This window comes from Eutrema salsugineum, unplaced genomic scaffold, assembly GCF_000478725.1.
Source record: "Eutrema salsugineum unplaced genomic scaffold, Eutsalg1_0 scaffold_21, whole genome shotgun sequence".
NCBI lineage: Eukaryota > Viridiplantae > Streptophyta > Magnoliopsida > Brassicales > Brassicaceae > Eutrema > Eutrema salsugineum.
In genome coordinates this window covers 1,938,464-1,959,382 of record NW_006256821.1, presented here as the reverse complement: position 1 = coordinate 1,959,382, position 20,919 = coordinate 1,938,464, and the positions used below count along the sequence as shown (strand labels likewise).

Below are 20,919 nucleotides of genomic sequence, written 5' to 3'. Positions count from 1 at the left end.
ATTTATCATAACTCAACTATTTATGATATAAAGATGGCGCATATCATCAATAGCTTGGTGGCAAAATTATGTCCATGGACAACGGATAAATCAGGCCGCCCAAGGAAAATAAGACTATGTAACATATGCTGGTGGATATATCCACGTTCGAAAGTAATTGGAGTGTGTAAGGTATATATAAAACTTTTTTAAGAATTTATAAGGGTACATATGTTATGATTGCCGAATATGTCAAGTCGCTCAATTTTAATTAGCAATATCTATGAAATAGCTCAGTGATTGAGAACTTTGGAAGAATAGGAGAGGAGCAAATTATACAACTTAACGATAGTCTTAGAAAGGTCATGAAGGAACACACATCTACTAACAAAACACAAATATGATACAAGTGAAAAAATAAACATTTGTGGATCTCAATACATGGACACTCTAGCCACGAGTAGAATAATTCCTCCTAGAAGTAGTGAAAACAAAAGCATTCGATTTTTCATGACCGCCTGCCGACGAGCTAGTATAGTAAGAGAGTTGGCTGAAAACACCGGATTTTGACCATTTTTATGGATCACTTTAATATCTTTTACAGGTGTTTTTACTCCATTTTCAAAGGTTTTCAAAGGATTTCTATGTTTACGGATTTTAAAAGACTTTTCAGGTAATTTGGGATAAAGAGGCACAAAATGGAACAAAAAGACTCTTTTGGATAAATGCAGACCGTCAGAACTCTCATGGAGAGACGAAGACCTTCTCACCGTCTGATCACCCTTAAAATTGGACAACTTATAGAAGAATCAACCAGCTTTCAAATGCACTTGGTTTGGAGACATTCCAACGGTTGGATCAAGATATTCCATTAGCCCCGGAGCCACGCGGAATCGGCCAGCAACTCACGCGACCGCGGCCAATAAGCTATTTGCCGCGGTCAGAAGCTTCCCGACCGCGGCCAACAAGCCAATTGCCGCGGTCACAACACTCCCGACCGCGGCAATCTATCTCCGAGTTAAAGCCCACTTATCTGAAGCCCAAAGTCATTCTCAGCCTCAATTCCGGAACCCTAGAGACCATGGAGTATTGGAGACTATAAATACATGTCATTTAGGTCGTTTTTAGACACCACTCTTCATACTTTACAGAAACCCTTTTCCTTTAGCCGTTTTTATGAGATTTTTGTAGAAGATTGTTCAAGTCCGAGTTCTTCAATAGAGAAGCTTTCTTTATCTCTTTTCTTTACTGTTTTTCATTACTTTTATTAAAACCAATGATGATGTCGAACTCAGCCATGTCTGAGTAGATCCCGAGTTGGGCTTAGGGTTCCCGAAAGGGGTTCTCATAATCGATTAAGACATCTAGGTTTATAGATCTGGGATTTCGACCTGTTCTCTGTTTATTCTTGTTCTTATTGCATGTATGCTTTATTGATCACCTAGTATCCGATCTAGATAGTTAGTGTTGCGAAAGTTTTCATTAAGTATCAGCCCTAGAATGAAACAGGCGATTTTTCCGTAGGAGTGGAAACCTACCTGCGGCGAGATCGTGAGTATTGACGAGTCTTGTGCAGCTCTTGAGTTCTCTCCCTTCCAGGGCCAGAGTGGAAACCTACTGGTCAGGGTTGCGAGAAACAGTTGGTTATGATCACGACAGTGACGTAGTCATACCGCCGTACTCAAGCTCTAGAACCCATATATCGTTATCCGTCAATCCCAATCTACCTACCTTAGTGTTAAAACCGATTATGATCCCTTAGAGTTCCCAAAAGCCCAGCGTTTTTAGCCATAGTTTACAACTCCATCGATTTTTATTGCTTTCTTAGACCTGCATTTCAATTTCCTTAGTTCATTATTTACTTGCTTTATTTACCTTTCATGCGATATTTTACTTGCCTTATTAGTCTTTCATTCGATATTTGCTTATTCTAATTGCATTTCATTCGATTTTCTTACATGCTTTTTAGGATAGATTTATATTTTCTTTTGTTTTAGTTTAATTCGCAAGAAAAACAACCAACCTTTAAAACCAATTTAGTCTAGACATAAAGTTAAAAACCGTAGAAGAATACCAGGCACACAAATCTCTGTGGATTCGATCCCTAAATACTACAACTGACTAGCTGTGCACTTGCGGCTTTTATTTGTTTTGGTAAGGGTAAAACTTGTTCCCTCACGCAGTTGACACGACCATCAAGTTTTTTGCGCCGTTGCCGGGGATTTGTTTCCCTGCCTTTTGCTATTTTTCTTGTTTTAACTTCTGTTCTAGACACCTGATCTCTAGTTCTTTCTTAAAGTTTTTCTGAACTATCTTTCCCTTCTTTTGTTTTTCTCTGAATTGCATGAATACAAGGCGTAGACCTGTAGGAGACATTCCAATTCTTGACGAGATAGACAGACACGAAAGAGAACTTCGAAGACTTAGACGAACGCAAGGAATGGCCAACAACGACCAGCCTGGAGATCCTATTAATCGAAATTTAAATATGGACCAAGACGGGTCTGAACATGGAGAAAACGAAGAGAATGATCACATAGAAGGTGATCATGCTCGACAAGATGGAGAGGAGGATGAGGTTCTTCCAAAAAACCACCAGAACCGAGAGAGAGAAGGACGTGAAGACCTTGATCCACCCATCAATGCAGCCGATGGTGACCACCCAGCAATGCAGCAGAATGAACGCATTCACCGCCCCATTCCGCCAGCAAATCAACACCGAAGACAAGAAAGGAACCATCGCATAGCTGATTTTGATGCACCTACTCAAAATTTTCAGAATCGATCTGCAATTGAAGTACCATTTCCAACCGGAATGAGTTTGAAGTCAAGCCTCAAATCATCTCATTGGTGAAGCAAAACCAGTTCCATGGAGTTCCTTCTGAGCACCCAATGGACCATATCGAGCTTTTTGAAGAAATTTGCAGCATGATGAGAACAAACCAAGTTCCACCTGACTATTTAAAGTGTAAGTTGTTCCCTTTTTCATTAGCAGATAAAGCTCACCGTTGGTTGAAGTCTTTGCCTGCAGGATCGATTACTAATTGGGAAGAATGTAGAACTGCTTTCCTAAACCACTTCTACACTAAGTCAAGGTCGAACAATTTGAGAACGAAGATCTCAACCTTTCAACAAGAGCCAACTGAATCTTTCTATGAAGCTTGGGAACGTTTTAAGAAGTATGAACGTGATTGCCCTCACCATGGATTTCATGGATCAAGCCTGCTGAGCACATTTTACCGAGGTTTGCAACCAAAATACAAACTTTCACTTGATACAGCTAGCAATGGAGATTGTGGGCAAAAGACGATAACCCAAGGAAGAGCTCTCATCGAAAATTGGGCTCAAGCCAATAGCAATGACTGTCCTGAATACGATCGATCAATGAAGCAATCCGGAACAGACAACAAGGAGATAACCGAGTTAAAGAACATGGTGAGCCAGCTTCTGAAGAGCAACAATCGCCCGATCCATGCCTGTGAAACCAACAATGGCGCAGAAGAGGAAGGACCTAGTGATATCGATCACATTAATCAAGCATTTCAAGAAGAAGATGTGAACTACGTAGGAGCACTGGTGCCATACCAAAATCGCTCCAACAACAACTTCAACAACAACTTCCGGAATGCAAATTACAATAATCTCTCTTACCGCAATCCAAATGTGGAGAATCCTCAAGATCAGTACTACCCACCTCAGCAAAAATCCTTCCAAAACAAGTTTCAAGGTGGAAACTTTGGAGGAATAGTACCATATCAACCGCGACAGCCTTATAACTACCAAAGTACGGGTTTTAACAATCAATTTGTACAACAGCAGGGAGTCACGAGGAACCAGCTAGCTTCACAAATCGGTAGACTTGAACAGTCAATCCAACAGCTTGTTATGACGAACGAAAAAGCATCTAAAGACGTGAACGTGAAAGTGGACTGCATGTACAATGATCTGAATGGTAAGTTTGAATCTTTATCTTCGCACGTAAAAAAGTTAGATGTGCAAGTCGCCCAAACAACCGACTCTATGAAGAGGCAAAGTGGAGTTCTTCCAGGAAGAGTTGAAGATAACCCTAAGAATTTTTGCAACGCCATAACCACATTGCCCGAAGAAGAGGCCGGAACCGATGGAAAGAAAGAAGAAACCCCAATCTTTGTACCACTGTACAAGGATATCGATCCCAAGCAGCCACCGTTTAAGGTACCTGAACGATCACCGTTTCAAAGGCTTACCAAAGCCTATGATCCGGGACGTTTTGTTTTCCAGTGTTTCATTTCAGGAATCAAGTTTACAGACTGCTTGTGCGATTCCGGAGCCAATGTCAACATCATGTCTAAGACATTTGCCAAAAAATTGGGCATAAAAACCTTAAGGACATCGACGGTTAAGGTTATCTTTGGAGATTCATCTCAAAAAGATACTGAAGGGGCGATTCATGATCTACAAGTTCTAGTGGGAGATAAGATTGTTCCAGCAGATTTCCAAGTCCTGGAGATGGATAAAGACAAGGAGAGGCCACTCATTTTCGGGAGACCATTCCTAGCTACAGTAGGAGCAGTAATCGATCACGCAAACCGGCATGTTTTTTTCCTCAATGTGGACCGAAGAAGGTACTATCCTACTATCTTAGATAAATTTCCAAGTAAAGGAAACAGGCCAAAAGAGAAAGAAAAGGAGAAGCCGAAAGCTTTTGCAAAGATCAAGATCATCATTCCACCAGATGCAACAGAAACTGTTGAGGACCAAATCCAGGAGCTGATCGAAAACACAAAAAGGGTTCTGAACAACATTAAAGTCTGAAAGAAGAGTAAAGGTAAGAAGACTTCTCCTCAAGGAGAAGAAGTAAAACCTCCAGCAACCGGAAGTGATAAAGGCACATCAAGTGGAGTGCCATTCAAATCAGCCTGATTTCTCATGCTTACGTCGAGCTAAACGACTTAAAACAAAAGCGCTTAATGGGAGGCAACCCATTTAGGTACTCTTTCTTTTAGATTTCTTTTCCTTTTTACAATTTATGCTTTCTTTTTCTTTTTAAGTTTTAGGTATGTTATAAAACAAAAACACAAAAAAAAAAAAAATTTCAGAAAATTAGAAAAACCAAGAAGAAAAGATAGGTTTTTAGCTGCTCGGCCCGGCAAAAACGAGAAGTTGGACAATAGGCCGCAGCAGGAAGAGCCGCGGTCGCGACCGTTTGACCCGCGGCCAAGGGTGCATCGACCGCGGCACTGTGAACGTGACCGCGGCCGAGCACTCGACCACCGCGGTCGCGCGTCTCCTGACCGCGGCCGTTGGTCGTTGAGGTGATTCCGCGGATTTCTGCCGCTTCCCGATGTTGCCTGGTGTTTTCCCGGTGTTGCCTGGTGTTTTCCCGGTGTTGCCTGGTGTTTGCCTGGTGTTTTCCCGGTGATTCCCGGTGATTCCCGAAATTGTTCCCGAAAATGGACGAAACCAGATCCCGAAGGAGCCGTCACACTGGTGGCAGCTCCGAGGACATTCCCGATGATGCTACTCTAGGAGAGTACATGCTGAACCAAGCCAGACCAAGAAGAAGAAGCTACGTGATGAGATTGCTCCAGCACTCAAGAGAAACACGAGCAGCTCCCGAGCCACCACAAATTCGATACATTGGGAGGGAGACAAACCCACGCCTTGCATAGATTATCATACACTCGAGATGCTTGGAATCAGGGAGGATGTGATCTGGTACATCGATGCACTTAAGCTGAGACCCTACATGGAGCTGAACCTTCTGACTTATCCTGAGCTAGTCCGTGAGCTTTTAGCGACTATTACACTCCACCACACGAAGAGGAGGAACCCAGAGCATCAGATGGCATCTTGTCATTCTCTATCCGCGGACAGCCTTATTCTCTCACCATTTCCGAGGTTTGTGAAGCTCTTAAGCTTCCATACACTGATGGCATTTACCTTGAAGATGAACCTGATCTTAACCTGTGGAGAGAGATGGGTCATGGAACCTATGATAGTGGGAGATCGAAGTCAGCCCTTCTTAGCCACCCAGCAGTGAGAGTTGTGCACAAACTCTTAGCACACACAATCTTCTATAGAACAAACATGGGAGGTGTTTTGAAGACTGAGCTCATTACACTTCAGATTCCGTTTATGGACGACCCACGACTTGCTTGCTTTGCATGGATCATAGCGCAGAATATGGTAAAGGTGAAGCATGATTTACATGGTTGCGAGGACGCTACTCCAGCTTTCGGGAGTGCTATTACAGCGATACTACAGGCTGTAGGATTCGATTTCTCATCTCATGATCCACTTCCCGATGTCTGGTATGATCTACTTTATCTCTCTCGCGATCACACTATCTCTCGTGCCGCTTTCGATCCAGACAGGTTTGGTTACAAGTATTGCACTGGCACCGAGGAGCACCGAGTCCGCTTACCTTCAGCGTCTATCCCGAGATTGTGCAACGGAGGACGCCCACGATAGACTCTGGTATCCGATGATTTTCTGCCATCTGTACCTCGTCTACCATTCACCATTGGCCAATACATAGTGGCCAAGGCGAAGCGTGATGCAGCTGCGGCCCGTGCTCATTTTCAGCCATCTATTTCGACTGGCCACACCTCATCATCTACATCATCACACACTCATTCCGATCTCGAGCGCAGAGTTGAGAGACAGGGACGACGCTTTGAGCGCGTTGTCATCTTCTTACAGGAGCAGCACCAGTTCGCAGACGACACTTCGGAGGATGAGTGATTGATCAGCACTTCACTACCATCACGGTTCTATCATCATTTTCTTTTCCTTTATCTTATTTTATTTTATTTTGCTTTAATTCACCATCTTCTCACCAACTTTTTCACACTGGGGACAGTGTGGTTTAAGTCTGGGGGAGGATGTCTATCCGTACTAATCATTTCCCTGCTTTGCTTTTAAATTTCAAGTACTTTTTAAATTTTAATATGTAACTTATTCGACATTAAGTATTTTTCAGGAATGTTTGACGCAAAACTATGATGATTTAGACCTGCACACTTCTACACTATGCATGATAGCTCATTTGTGGTTAGCACTAAACTAGGCGGTAGCTAGAGTACTTGCACTACGAACTCCCACCAGAGGACTTCTATTCATGGAGATTCTTTCTGACAGGATATACTAGCTCACTTTATTTGGACTTAATATTGATATCTAATTTTCTCATCATTGATTTTAGGCAGGCATCGACATACACATCTAGGACGTCTTTTACCCTCACTTTTACCACTCTTTGTCGTCCTAGATGACCAGTTTATCTTTATCTGGTACCATACCCTAAACCCAAAACCCTTGTTTTCAATCCTCATGCATTCTCTCTTTAGTTTATATCAGCAGATATGTGCAAAAACGTCGGAGAGAAGAGGAGCGACGCAGTTTGCAGTCACTCACAAAGGAGACTGAATGGAATTGGGAAGGAAGAGTATCAGAAACATCATGAAGCTTTACAAGACAGATATTGACTGGTAATTTTGTGCTCTCTAAGACTCTATATCTAAAGGTGTTCCCCTTCTTAAAAAAAAAAAAAACATGAAAAGAGAAAGGAAAACAAAAAGCCTAATGAGTCTTAGATTGTCAAAATTTGTGGAGCAATGTGCAACCACTATTCGTTTAAGGAGCTATTGTTTTGAAAGATTTACAAAAATCTAAGTCTGGGGGAGTTTGGAAAGAACCTGAGGAAGAAGACCACGAATCTATGTCAAGAAGAAAGTGACTGAAAACTGTGGATACCAACAGCTTCACTCTCTCTTGCGGTTTTGCATAATATCCTGCATCCTCCAGATCTTCAGGTAACCCTTAAACACTTTAAGCCCTACCCCCAAAATAATCCTTCTTGACACCTAGCCTAGATTGCCTTGCCTAGATTTTCTTTGATGAGAACCACCGAGATTTTTAATGAATGTTAAGAGCTAGTTGACTGGAAGTTAGATCTTAGTGCATAGATTTCTGCATGACGGATTAACAGACTAGTTATGCCTGTATTGCTAGTGAAAATTTTCTAGGCTATTCCCGATTGATGCATACTGATTGATATTGGTCTAGAAGTTTGGTCTCTGAGATTTTGTTTAGTTCCTGCGTTTTCAAACCTCTCGCCGAGATTTAGCCTTGTTTTGTTTGAGGACAAACAAAAGACTAAGTCTGGGGGAGTTGATAACACCGGATTTTGACCATTTTTATGGATCACTTTAATATCTTTTATAGGTGTTTTTACTCCATTTTCAAAGGTTTTCAAAGGATTTCTATGTTTCCGGATTTTAATAGATTTTTCAGGTAATTTCGGAAAAAGAGGCACAAAATAGAACAAAAAGACTCTTTTGGATAAATGCAGACCGTCAGAACTCTCATGGAGAGACGAAGACCTTCTCACCGTCTGATCACCCTCAAAATTGGACAACTTATAGAAGAATCAACCAGCTTTCAAATGCACTTGGTTTGGAGATATTCCAACGGTTGGATCTCAAGATATTCCATTAGCCCCGGAGCCACGCGGAGTCGGCCAGCAACTCACGCGACCGCGGCCAACAAGCTATTTGCCGTGGTCAGAAGCTTCCCGACCGCAGCCAACAAGCCAATTGCCGCGGTCACAACATTCCCGACCGCGGCAATCAATCTCCGAGTTAAAGCCCACTTATCTGAAGCCCAAAGTCATTCTCAGACTCAATTCCGGAACCCTAGAGACCATGGAGTATTGGAGACTATAAATACATGTCATTTAGGTCGTTTTTAGACACCACCCTTCATACTTTACAGAAACCCTTTTCCTTTAGCCGTTTTTATGAGATTATTGTAGAAGATTGTTCAAGTCCGAGTTCTTCAATAGAGAAGCTTTCTTTATCTTTTTTCTTTACTTTTTTCATTACTTTTATTAAAACCAATGATGATGTCGAACTCAGCCATGTCTGAGTAGATCCCGAGTTGGGCTTAGGGTTCCCGAAAGGGGCTCTCATAATCGATTAAGACATCTAGGTTTATAGATCTAGGATTTCGACCTATTCTCTGTTTATTCTTGTTCTTATTGCATGTATGCTTGATTGATCACCTAGTATCTGATCTAGATAGTTAGTGTTGCGAAAGTTTTCATTAAGTATCAGCCCTAGAATGAAACAGGCAATTTTTCCGTAGGAGTGGAAACCTACCTGCAGCGAGATCGTGAGTATTGACGAGTCTTGTGCAGCTCTTGCGTTCTCTCCCTTCCAGGGCCAGAGTGGAAACCTACTGGTCAGGGTTGCGTGAAACAGTTGGTTATGATCACGACAGTAACGTAGTCATACCGCCGTACTCTAGCTCTAGAACCCATATATCGTTATCCGTCAATCCCAATCTACCTACCTTAGTGTTAAAACCGATTATGATCCCTTAGAGTTCCCAAAAGCTCAGCGTTTTTAGCCATAGTTTACAACTCCATCGATTTTTATTGCTTTCTTAGACCTGTATTTCAATTTACTTAGTTCATTATTTACTTGCTTTATTTACCTTTCATGCGATATTTTACTTGCCTTATTAGTCTTTCATTCGATATTTGCTTATTCTAATTGCATTTCATTCGATTTTCTTACCTGCTTTTTAGGATAGATTTATTTGCTTTCTTTTGTTTTAGTTTAATTCGCAAGAAAAACAATCAACCTTTAAAACTTATTTAGTCTAGACATAAAGTTTAAAACCGTAGAAGAGTACCTGGCACACAAATCTCTATGGATTCGATCCCTAAATACTACAACTGATTAGCTGTGCACTTGCGGCTTTCATTTGTTTTGTTAAGGGTAAAACTGCTTCCCTCACGTAGTTGACACGAACACATCATTGGCCAGTCCATCATGCAGTGTTTGGATCTCGCTCTAGATTGTTCGAAGCTCAAGTTTGATTTTGTCAATGTCTTCTATTGCAGTTTCAATATTGGTCCACATTGCCGGAAAATCAACAGGGAGATTGTACTCGTAGTTGGAAATATATCTGATTCTTTCTTCATGTTCTTCCAGTTCATCTTTCAATTCGCTCATCTCCTCCGTAATTGCAATATCCCACCATTTGCAAAAACCGCAGCCGCCACCCTGCAAGAAATTTATAATTGTGTAGGTAATACAATATATTCTTTTGATAGAGTTGTAATAAAACTTACCGGCGGAGTGTTACAGTTGTAAAAGCGACGGCCGTAGTTCAGTTCCGTGTTCGATGACTGAAGGAACAAAGGACCCCCACAGGAGCATCTTATTGGGATACCTCTATTTGGTTCAGGGCCCATTCGAAATCACAATTTTCGGGAACACCTGAACTGCCTGAGCTCGAAGTCGGCAAAGAAGGCATAGCGAGAACTAATTCCCAATCGACAACTAATAGGGATAAAAACCAAAATGGGTAATGGTGATGTATGTGAGCAAACAGCGAAAGATAAACGTCTCTAGTTATAATGGTGAAATGACAGTGGATGTATGCTTGGTAGACGTTACCACATGGGAACGTGAAAATCCAGCGGATACATAATATATGGAGACATCCACTCATAAGTATATGGATAGGAGCCTGTATATAATATGAAAAAAGTTGATAATTTGATCGAATATATGGACGTATCCATGGACAAATTGATCAAATATATGGATATCCACCCATAAGTAAATGGATAGGATCCTAGATATATATATGGACCTATCCATGGTTAAATAAACAGGCACGGTAATGTTTGCTTGAATTAGAAAAATGGGAATGTTTGCTTGAATTAGAAAAATAACTGGTACCCTTATCAGAAATATGTTGTGGACATTCCCACCAGAAAGTAACTGGTAGGCATAGTAGCGAGTATGTGGACATTACCACAAGTAATATTTAAACTATCACGACTATTGACCATGTTAACCCAACCATGTCCACAAAAACATAGAGCGCGATTAACATTGAACTTGTAAGTAACGATTACCATGGCGTAAACGATTACCATGACTTGTAAGCTTGAATTAGAAAAATAACTGGACTCGCTAACCAGAAATATGTTGTGGACATTCCACCAGAAAGCAACTGGTAGGCATGGTAGCGAGTATGTGGACATTATCACAAGTAATATTTTAACTATCACGACAATTGACCATGTTAACTCAACCATGTCCACACAAACATTGAACGCGATTAACATTGAACTTGTAATTAACGATTACCATGGCATAAACGACATAATAGTTATCTACTGACATAAATGACAGATTAGTTAACCCCACCTTTACATGGCATAACCATGTTATCTACTGACATAAATGACAGACTAGTTATCTACTGACTTGTAATTAACGATTACCATGGCAAGCATTGACCAAATGTGGAGGCGGTGTGGTCAGCACCACACTCACCAGAAAATTCGGAATAGTTGAGGGTAGAAATAATAATTGAGGAATGGTAAGTTTTCAAATAGCAAATATGTGTGCGACAAAGGATAACACGTGAATTCATAAAAAACGTTCAACGTCTTAAGAACAGGCAAACGAGAAAATAGATTCACACAAAGGAGAAGCCTGATTTATAAATGGCTTTCCATTAGCTTGACTGCAACCGGTCCAGTAAATCCTGATTCCGAGACTCTGTAGTTTCCTTTAATACGTCCCCATTTGAGAGGTTCAACGCCATGCGATTGAGACTGGTATTCTCGGCAAAACTTGTGGACTATGTATGGTAGCTGGCAGACGACATGCTCCATGAAAAGATTTGCATCCTCCTTGTTTGTGAAACGGGGATTTGGATCAAGAACGTAGACATACCAGAGCTTCAAGCTAATCATCAGGCCGACCCAGTGGTTGTTGCCCATAGCATGGGCGTGTACACGCAATCCACGTCCGTAAACCAAGTCTGGCCTTCCGTAGCAACGACTTTTTTGACCTTATCATCCCAGACAAACAAATTCTTGTTGGTGGACTTACTGAAGGAGCGGCATTTTGATTGCAAAGTTGAAACTAAGGATGGAGTGGTGAAAGTGCATCACTCAGCCTGAAGAGTTGAAGCATGACGAACAGAGAGAGAGGCCATTAAAAGTTCCAAATGCTGTAAAACATGAAAGATCCATTATAAAAGCTTTCGATATGCTACGGCCGTAGTACTCAAAAATAACAATAATAATGCTAATTACCAATGGAGTGGTCAGTATGTTCTTGTCCACCAATGTCAAAAAGAAATCGTTGTGAATTTCGCGTCCACATGAAAGTTTATATGTCCTGAAAATGGTGCAACAATCATTTAAGGGTGTGACGAACAGTATGAGATAAACTCACCTCCAAATGATTTCGTTTTAGTGACAATTACCTAGACGGGGTCGAAACAAGCATTTCATGAAAAGAGTTAAACTTCTCTTCGGTGACCGTGGGGAGAATATTTTGTGGATCCCTTGGTGTTGGGAAAGTATCATGTGGGAGCTGTGGACAATATAGTGTGGGTTGTAATTGAATATACAAACTTTTATAAATTCTCTACACGTAGAGTTATGGATGACATAGCTGACCTGATCCTCGGGAGTAGCTGTGATGAGGGTCAGGATCTCCCCAGATTGAAGAGATAGTTGAACCGGGACCTGTCCAATATTTTTTTTTAAAGTTAGGTATGAGGATGAAACAAACTCATCAGCAGATAATCTGTGAGAGGATGATATGTTCCACCTGTGCAGTGATGGTTTCGGAAGCAGATCTGTGGGCTTCTCCAAAGTTGAGAGTTAGCTGCAATGGGAACCACAGGTACCAGTAATTAGTGACCGTATGAGTAATTACACCTAGTGTTATAGATGACATAGCTGACCTGTTTTTTATTTGAAGCGTGGTTGGTGGGCTGACCAGTTTGGAGAGATAGTTGTAAAGGGCCCTGTCCAAATTTTATTTTAAAAAGTGTAAGTATGGAGCTGAATCTGCCAATAATATGTGGAAGGATGATTTGTTGCACCTGCTCAATGATGGATTCGGTGGCAAATCCGTGGCTCTGTCCAGGGGAGGTAGTTATCTGCTATGGGAACTATGAACTCAGAAAAAAGTGTGGACACCACTAAGTACTTTTGGATCCACTGGACTATGAACAAGTTGAGTACCTTTGGATCCTCTAATGAGTTTGTGGGAGAAACGGACTGAAGATCCACTTAGAGCCGCTGTGGACATATTTTAGTAAATGTTGAGATAAGGAAAAATTTAATATACGGAGAAAAGGTGGATATGGATAAGTGGATACGATGGCGCATAAATTACCGTATCCGTTGACACTGGCGCATCATTACAAACTGATGTTGGCAAGACCTCATGTGCATGATCGTAGGAATCCTACGAGATATGCAGAAAGTGCTGGAACTTTGAATAAAGGTATAAGGCAAAATCAATCAAATTTGTTGGTAACGGAAGTGAGTGAGTTCAGAAATGCAGGGTGATGGTTACGAACGACAGCACCGAATGAATTGGTTACCTCAATATGTTCATAATAAATCAAGCCGGCAAAATCTCTATGCAGCTGATAACACCGTATTTTGACCACTTTTATGGATCGTTTTGAAATACTTTTTCTATGTTTTTAATTGCTTTCAAGTACTTTTATTATGTTTTTCTAGTATTTGTAGTTCCAAGACTCTTTTTAGGTAACTTAGGGAAAAGCTTAACAAAATGGATAGAAAACCAGATTTCAGCTCAGAGTCAAACCGTCAGAAGTTCACCCCTGATTGAAGACCTTCTCACCGTCCGATCTAGCTCAGATTTGGAGATCTTAAAGATGGAAGTATCAGCTTTCGTGCACACTTTACAGCGGGGCAATCCAACGGTTCAATCAAAAGATACACGAAGAGCAAGATGTCATGTAAACCAGCCGGCAAGCGTTTCCACCCAGGGCCAACAGAGCATTTCCCGCGGTCAGAAGCACCACGACCGCGGCCAGCAACCCATTTCCCGCGGTCACACTCATCCCGACCGCGGCCAGCTAACTCCGAGCCCGAAGGCCCATTTTTGAAGCCCAAAATGATTCCCTCATTTGGAGAAACCCTAAGTGACGCCCAGAGATGTCTTGAGCACTATAAATACATGTCTTAGGAACCCTAATTCGTATCATGCCCTCATATGTTCTTATTGTTTTAGAATACTTTTTAAGTTTTAGGTTTTAGGGAGAGAGAGATTTGTCTCTTGAACCCTTGTTCTTTCTTTTTCAATTTCGGTTTCTATTCTACTTTTTAATACTATGTTTTGATTTCGTTCATCATGTCTGAGTAGTTTTATTGTTGGGACTAAGGGATTTTCGATGGGGTTTAGATGTTCGGTGAGGATTCCATGAGCTTTTGAGCCGAATCTTAGAACTTTTTCATCTGAATTCGTGTTTACTGCATGAGAGTAGCGTCATGAACTACAATCTGATCCAGATGCTTGGTGACACGAAAGTGTTCATCCGGTGTCAGATTTAGTTTGGGAGAGCAAAACAAACATAGGAGTGGAAACCTACCTATGGGCGATTTGTGAATGCTGACGAGTCTTAAACATAATGCATCTCTTCTTTTCCAGGGCCAGAGTGGAAACCTACTGGTCAGGGTTGAGAGAGATAGTTGTCTATGATCACGACAGTGGCGTATTCCTACGTCCGTGACTCCAGTTTGAAAAGTTTAAGCTAAGATCTTATCAAATTTACTCTCTAGCAATGTTTTGAATCGTTCGTACCTCTAGCAACTTCCCTGAACCCCAGCGCCTCTTTTCTTATAGATTCACACCGTTTTATTTCAAGCTTTAGTTAACTATTTTCATTCCCTTTCAATCGATCTTCATTTAAGCAATTAGGTTAGCCGTTTTTCTCATTTTTACTCGTTTTCGCTAAGTTTAGTTATTAGGTCATTTTAATTCCCGTATTTTCTCTTTAAGATTTGTTTTTACATTTTAAACACACCACCAAAACCCCCACAAAACCGTTTGGTTCTAGACTTCCTTACTTTATATTTCTTTCGAAGGCTTTTGCAGGAAAGATCCTCCTTCCCTGTGGATTTGATCCCTAAGTACTACAATCGATCAGCTGAGCACTTGCGGCTATTGATTTCATTTAGGGTAAAACTTGACAACCCTCAACACACGACCACATAAAGTTTTTGGCGCCATTTCCGGGGAAGGCACACGTTTTCTTTTCCGCAAAACCCTAAGAAAGGTTGGTAAATCGACTCTAGAACACCTGTTCTACGTATTTTCGTTTTTTGTTCTTCTTGTTTCAGGTTATGAAGCAATGAACCATATGAAACGAAATTACTACTATGAGGGAGGTTTTTACAACACTTCTCAAGCCACTCAACGCCGAGAAGCACAATACATTCGTGATCTCTCCTCAATGGATCAGAATTCAATTCCGAACCACCACACAAGAGGACTTCGCAGCCACAACAAATCAATTCGCAAAGGTTTAGAGGAACAAGGATTCTACTGGAACCACGACCCTTATTCAACTTACAATGCCCACGGAGATATCCATGATCCTCTCTTTTATGAAAATATGTCGGCTGTCTCCCAAACCGAGATTGACGATATGCTTCAGGAGCTCAATGAATCTATGGATGACGGGTATTGGGTAGCTTGTGAAGTAGATGAAATCCCTTTGGATCAAATGAAATCCCTTTGGATCAGCACGTCATGGAAGCCAGCCATCAAGAAAAAGGAGAACCTGTTTCTATCCCGAGTGACGATCTCGTCTCTACTGATTCGTTCAGGTGTTTTGGAGATGACAAACAAGATTATAAGTCACTTCCTCTTGATGAACCAAAGCCTTTTTCTCCTTCAGCTCCTCACCTTCTTGACTGTGAGACAGACCACGTGGACGATGAGACACTAATGGTGACATCAAAACAACCATTGGAGGCGTTTTCTAAGACGAAGGATTCCGAGAAGTTTGATGCCCCATTCTCAATCAAGGAAGTGAAATTTCGTGATTCTCTTTGTGATACTGGACTTGCTGTGAATCTCTTACCAAAGACCATTGCAGAGAATATAGGTATTTCGATTTTTCATCCTTTTAAGGTTTACATTCCCTATAGAGGTTTTTCTGGTGCAGCTCCACTTGGTTTCAGACCCGAATTGCCTTTTCAAGGGGAATTTTTTCTTGTTTCTACTAATTTCCATGTTATGGAAATGAGAAAAGATGGAACAAAACCCTTGATATTTGGTACTTCATTCCTGGCATCTGTTGTGATATGTTCATAATTTGCATCATTTAGGTTGCATAAATCATTCCAAATCATGTTTTATTTCATGCATTTTAGGTCCTTAGGGTTTGTTTTAGAACTTAGGAGATGCATTAGGTCCCAATGAGTCTTTGCATGTTTTGAGTGTTTATCAGGTGAATTTGGAGCTGAAAAGATGAATCCAGGAGGTGGAATGGTGAGCAAAGCTTGAAAAGTGGCACAAATTGGATCTTTGGAGGTTCTCGGCCATTCTCGCTGACCAGGAAGGTTTTCTCGGCCATTTTTTATGTACCGCGGGAAGAGTTTACCGGCCATTTTCATGTACCGCGAGCAAAGTGTATCGGCCAAAATCTCTGGTTGCAAACATGTCTCAGAAATCGCCTGTCCGGGGAACCTTCCGGTCCGATTCGGATGGCGGGTGCTTCATAGAAGTTGGAGAGGACTTGATCAAAGGTTTCATAGCAAGTGGAATCACGGAATTCGGACGCCTGAGCAGGAAGTTAAGCTTGTCGGAAGGAACCCCTGTATCGCTGTTGTTTTGGACCGAGCCGACGAGTTCTGAAAAATGCGAAGGACGGAGTACTTCCAGGCCGATTCAGTTTCCGGGGCCTTCATGAGAATCAGAGACACTTGAGTCCTCTTTCCAGAACATCCGAGACAAGTAAGTTCGGAGCTTTGGGCATAAAGATACGGTCTCCGGACTGGACGTATGTATAGACGGCCTTCTCTGATCGTGTAAATACACTGCAAAGATGACCCCTCCAGGAAGCTTTAAACTTCCCAAGCACCGAAGCTTCCCTCAACAAAGTTGGAGTCAAATGAGTCTTCTGTCTTCTGCAACCGGAATCACTCAATTCGGACAAGTCTCCAGGAAGTTACACTCCCCGGAATGCGAGATGGTCCAGACAGCCCAGAATGACTAAGTTAAACATGCCGCGATGGAATGCCATGGTCCACACTTGGCCGTGGCAACTTTTGCACACCCTCGGTGAATGACGCGATCTTCATGCCACGGTCTACACTTGACCGTGGCAAACACACACTTGGCTGAGAGGAACTTCTTGCAACCATTCGGCGATTGACACGGCCCAAATGCCACGGTCTGAGGCTTGACCGTGGCAACTTCTTGCAACCTTCGGCGATTGGCACGAGCTGAATGCCACGGTCTGGGACTTGACCGTGGCAAATGAAAAATTGGCTGGAGACAACTTTTACACAGCTTCGAGTTTTGACACGGTTTCAATGCCACGGTCTGAGACTTGACCGTGGCAAACAAATACTTGGCTGGGAAGGATTTCACATGCATGCGGGTTTTGGCACAGTCTGAATGCCACGGTCTGGGGGCTTGACCGTGGCAACTTTTACACATCTTCGGCGTTTGACACGGTGACTTACCACGGGTTTCAGACGAAGCTTGATCAGACCGTGGCATCAAAAGGAACCAAGAACACAAGTGAAGGCTTTGACACGGTCAGGTTGCCACGGTCACACCAAGAACACACCAGACCGTGGCAAACCCATCTTTGCCCATCAAGGCCGGGTCAGTACCCGGTTTGTTCCGGGTTGACCCGGTTCGCCCAAGTCATCTATATAAGGTTTTTAGACCTAATTTGTAGAGGACATTTAATCTACTTTTAGTTTTCTTTCCCCTTTTGTGAAAACCTACTTAATACACTTTGTTTTAGAGAGCTTAAGATCGATTTTGAAGTTTCTTTCCATCTTATTCGTCATTTCTTATCATCAAATCAAACTTCTAATCATGATTAACTACACATCTTGCAAAGGATTTAGTGTGTTGATCATGATTAGTGAGTAGTCACCTTAATGAGGTTCTAGATGTGTAGTAAAGTGTTAGATTAGGAGTGCTTAGGGCTAGATTCATTGATTCATTTCTCTAAACAGCTGTTCTCTATGCTAGATCCTTAATAATCACTTGAGATCTAGATTTTGAGAATTTCATGCACCAAAAGTGTTTGATGAAATTCCTGAAAGAGTTGTATTAGAGGTTTAAGCATTTTTCTGCATGATGATGTATTGTTATTTGCTTGAATGATCATTGAGAACTGTTTATTAATGCATATTGATTCATATTTCACAAATGGGAATTTGGTTTGAAAATAGATTAGTATAGGGGTTACTACCTTCATGAGAGGATTAACCTAGATTAGAGTTCTTAATCATTTGAATCATGTCTCATCATTGTCATCAGCATTTCTAGTTTAGCACCAAAGCACCCTAACCAACTATCATGTCTAGAATCTCATGCCTCCATCATATCATATTCACATCACTCGTCATTGTCATTTGTCTTTAAACCTGTTTAAGTTTGTAGTTGTCTTTAGTTAACCAAAATCACTATTGTTTGCTTGAATTAAGAACCTGATCACATAGTTTAGTGTCTAACACCACATCTGGATTGATAAACCTCTTTGTGCTACATTGACAAGGGGATTGATAGCCCTGAGACCTTAAAAAGTATTGTCTATCATGTTGAAACACTCATCGTCCACCCGAATCAATGTATGAGTTTCATAAAGATCGACAAGAAAACCTCACATCCGGCGATTCCAACAAGGAACTCTCATTGTCTGACAAGAGGCGGCAGAGATGATTCAATATTTGACCCTGGAGGAACTACAAAAGATGTTGGATACGTTCTAGAAAGAAGAGCACCCAAAGAAAACGCTGGATTTACAAGCTTAACGAACAAAGGTACTTCCTTATGTAAACCTACAACTAATGCTCATATGAGAGGTGATGGAGACTTAATTGAAGCAAGAGTGAAGCTTAAATGGCTCTCAAGACTCTTTTCCGAAGACTCTCTACATGGAAAAAGAATTGGAGACAAGAAGCAAGAGGGTCTGGACATCTCTCCTCGGACATTTGGCACCGCGGTCGCGAGTGCACTACCAGCGGCCAACCCATGTTTCTCCGCGGTCGCGACACTTGCACCAGCGGCCAAACCACCTTTCACCGCGGTCGCGACACTTCCACCTGCGGCCAATGCTCTTTTTACCAATTTTCCAATAGTTCAACACCTCTCCAAGCAAACTATCCTCACCTTGGATGCTTAACCATCTCCACCACTTCAGATCATAAAGAATAATCTGTCCTTGTATCTTGCAACATGGTTCAATGTCATGAAGTGAGAGAGACCTTATTCACCTCATCATACAAGCATTTAAGACGTTCTCCTGTCACAAGTGGTGTTGAAGACCCATACCTCAAAGAAGTTCCAAGACTGATTTTTGATCCTCGAGGAGGCTACCATCTCGAACCTAAGGACAAAATTTCCAATTGGAAATGGAGTTATAAGGGATACACAAAGGAAAGACAAAGAGGAGCAAAGAGGGCATGTCCCAAGACATTGCCTCTTAAGGACTAAGCTACGTCCTACACCAAAGTCGAGCTAAATGACTTAAAACAAAAGCGCTTAATGGGAAGCAACCCATTTAGGTATTGTTTTCTTTAGGATTTTTCTTTCTTTTTCTATAACATTTTTTCTTTTTCTTAGTTTCAAGTGTTTCTTATAAAACAAAAAAACCAAAAAAATCAAAAAACCAAAAAACCCAAAAAGAAGGATGGTCCCTGACTGCTCGGCCCAACAGGAACCAAGGAGAAGCAGGAACAGGCCGCGATATAAGCCCTTGCGGTCGCAGGTGTTATGACCGCGGGAAACACCCCTTCGACCATGGTCGCGTCTTTCTAACCGCGGCTGAGCACTGGTTTGCCGCGGTCGCGTGGCTCCTGACCGCGGCAAATGATCGTTGAGATCAAACCCGACCCCAAGCCACCCACTTCACCTCATTCCACCTCACCAATCCCCACTCCACCTCATTCATCACTTTCCACCACCTTCATCACCACCTATCACCTTCCCAAACCTCTTCGAATGAATCCGGTTCATATCCACCAGCATCCCGGATCCAGGTAAGTTCTCTTTGGACTTACCAATTCGATTATCTATGCATTTTTCTCATCCAATCTCGACTTGTTTCACACTGAGGACAGTGTGATTCAAGTCTGGGGGAGGATTTCATCCCTTTCTAACCACTTTTCTTTCATGAATCTTGCATTATCTACACTTTTTGCATTTTCCTTAAAGTTTTTTGAAATCGGTTTTCAAAACAAAATACGCTTTAAAGGGAATGGTGAACATGAATCAATGACAGTTGACTGTGTGCTTTTAGACTGTTCCTAGTGACATGCTCATTCATGATTTAGGACTAGACTAGGAGGTAGCTAAGCACATTTGAAACGAAGTACCCCAGAGGAATTTGAGTGATTTCGATTTAGATGAAGGAATACACTAGCTCTGTTTTATTTGGACTTAATTTGGACTTAACTTTCTCATTGAAGCATTAGACCAGGGAAACGAATCATACATTCAGGACTCCTTTATCCTTTTATCACTCTCAGTTGATCCTGAATGGCTAGTTCATATTTAGCTAGTTCCCCACCTTAACCAGTCCTCTTTCAAACCACATGCAGTCTTGTTTTTTATTGTCTTATATGCAGATAAGTGCAAAAACGTTGGAGAGAAAGAGGAACGATGCAGTTTTCAGTCACCAAGGACAGAGACCTGCGATTTGCCGGAAATGTTCCCAGAAGGATTTAACACAAGAGGAAGCTCAGTTTGCCTTAGAAAAATATCAAATTTTGGTAAAATCTCGTCCTCTAGTCTCTCTCTCTTTAAAAGGCATTTCCTTTTCAAAAAAAAAAAAAAAATCCGAAAATAAGAAAAGTATGAAATAAAAGCCTTAGAGAGTCTAGAGAGGTCGAATTCTAAGTCC

The 20,919-nt window shown here is 41.6% G+C and overlaps 1 non-coding gene across 1 annotated transcript; it reads right to left on the bottom strand.

Annotated features, from left to right (window-relative positions):
* Positions 1–3,081: 3,081 nt before the first annotated feature.
* Positions 3,082–3,188, bottom strand: LOC112086309. The gene has a single exon (XR_002899431.1). It is a non-coding gene; the product is annotated as a small nucleolar RNA R71 (small nucleolar RNA).
* Between the last annotated feature and the right edge of the window lie 17,731 nt (positions 3,189–20,919).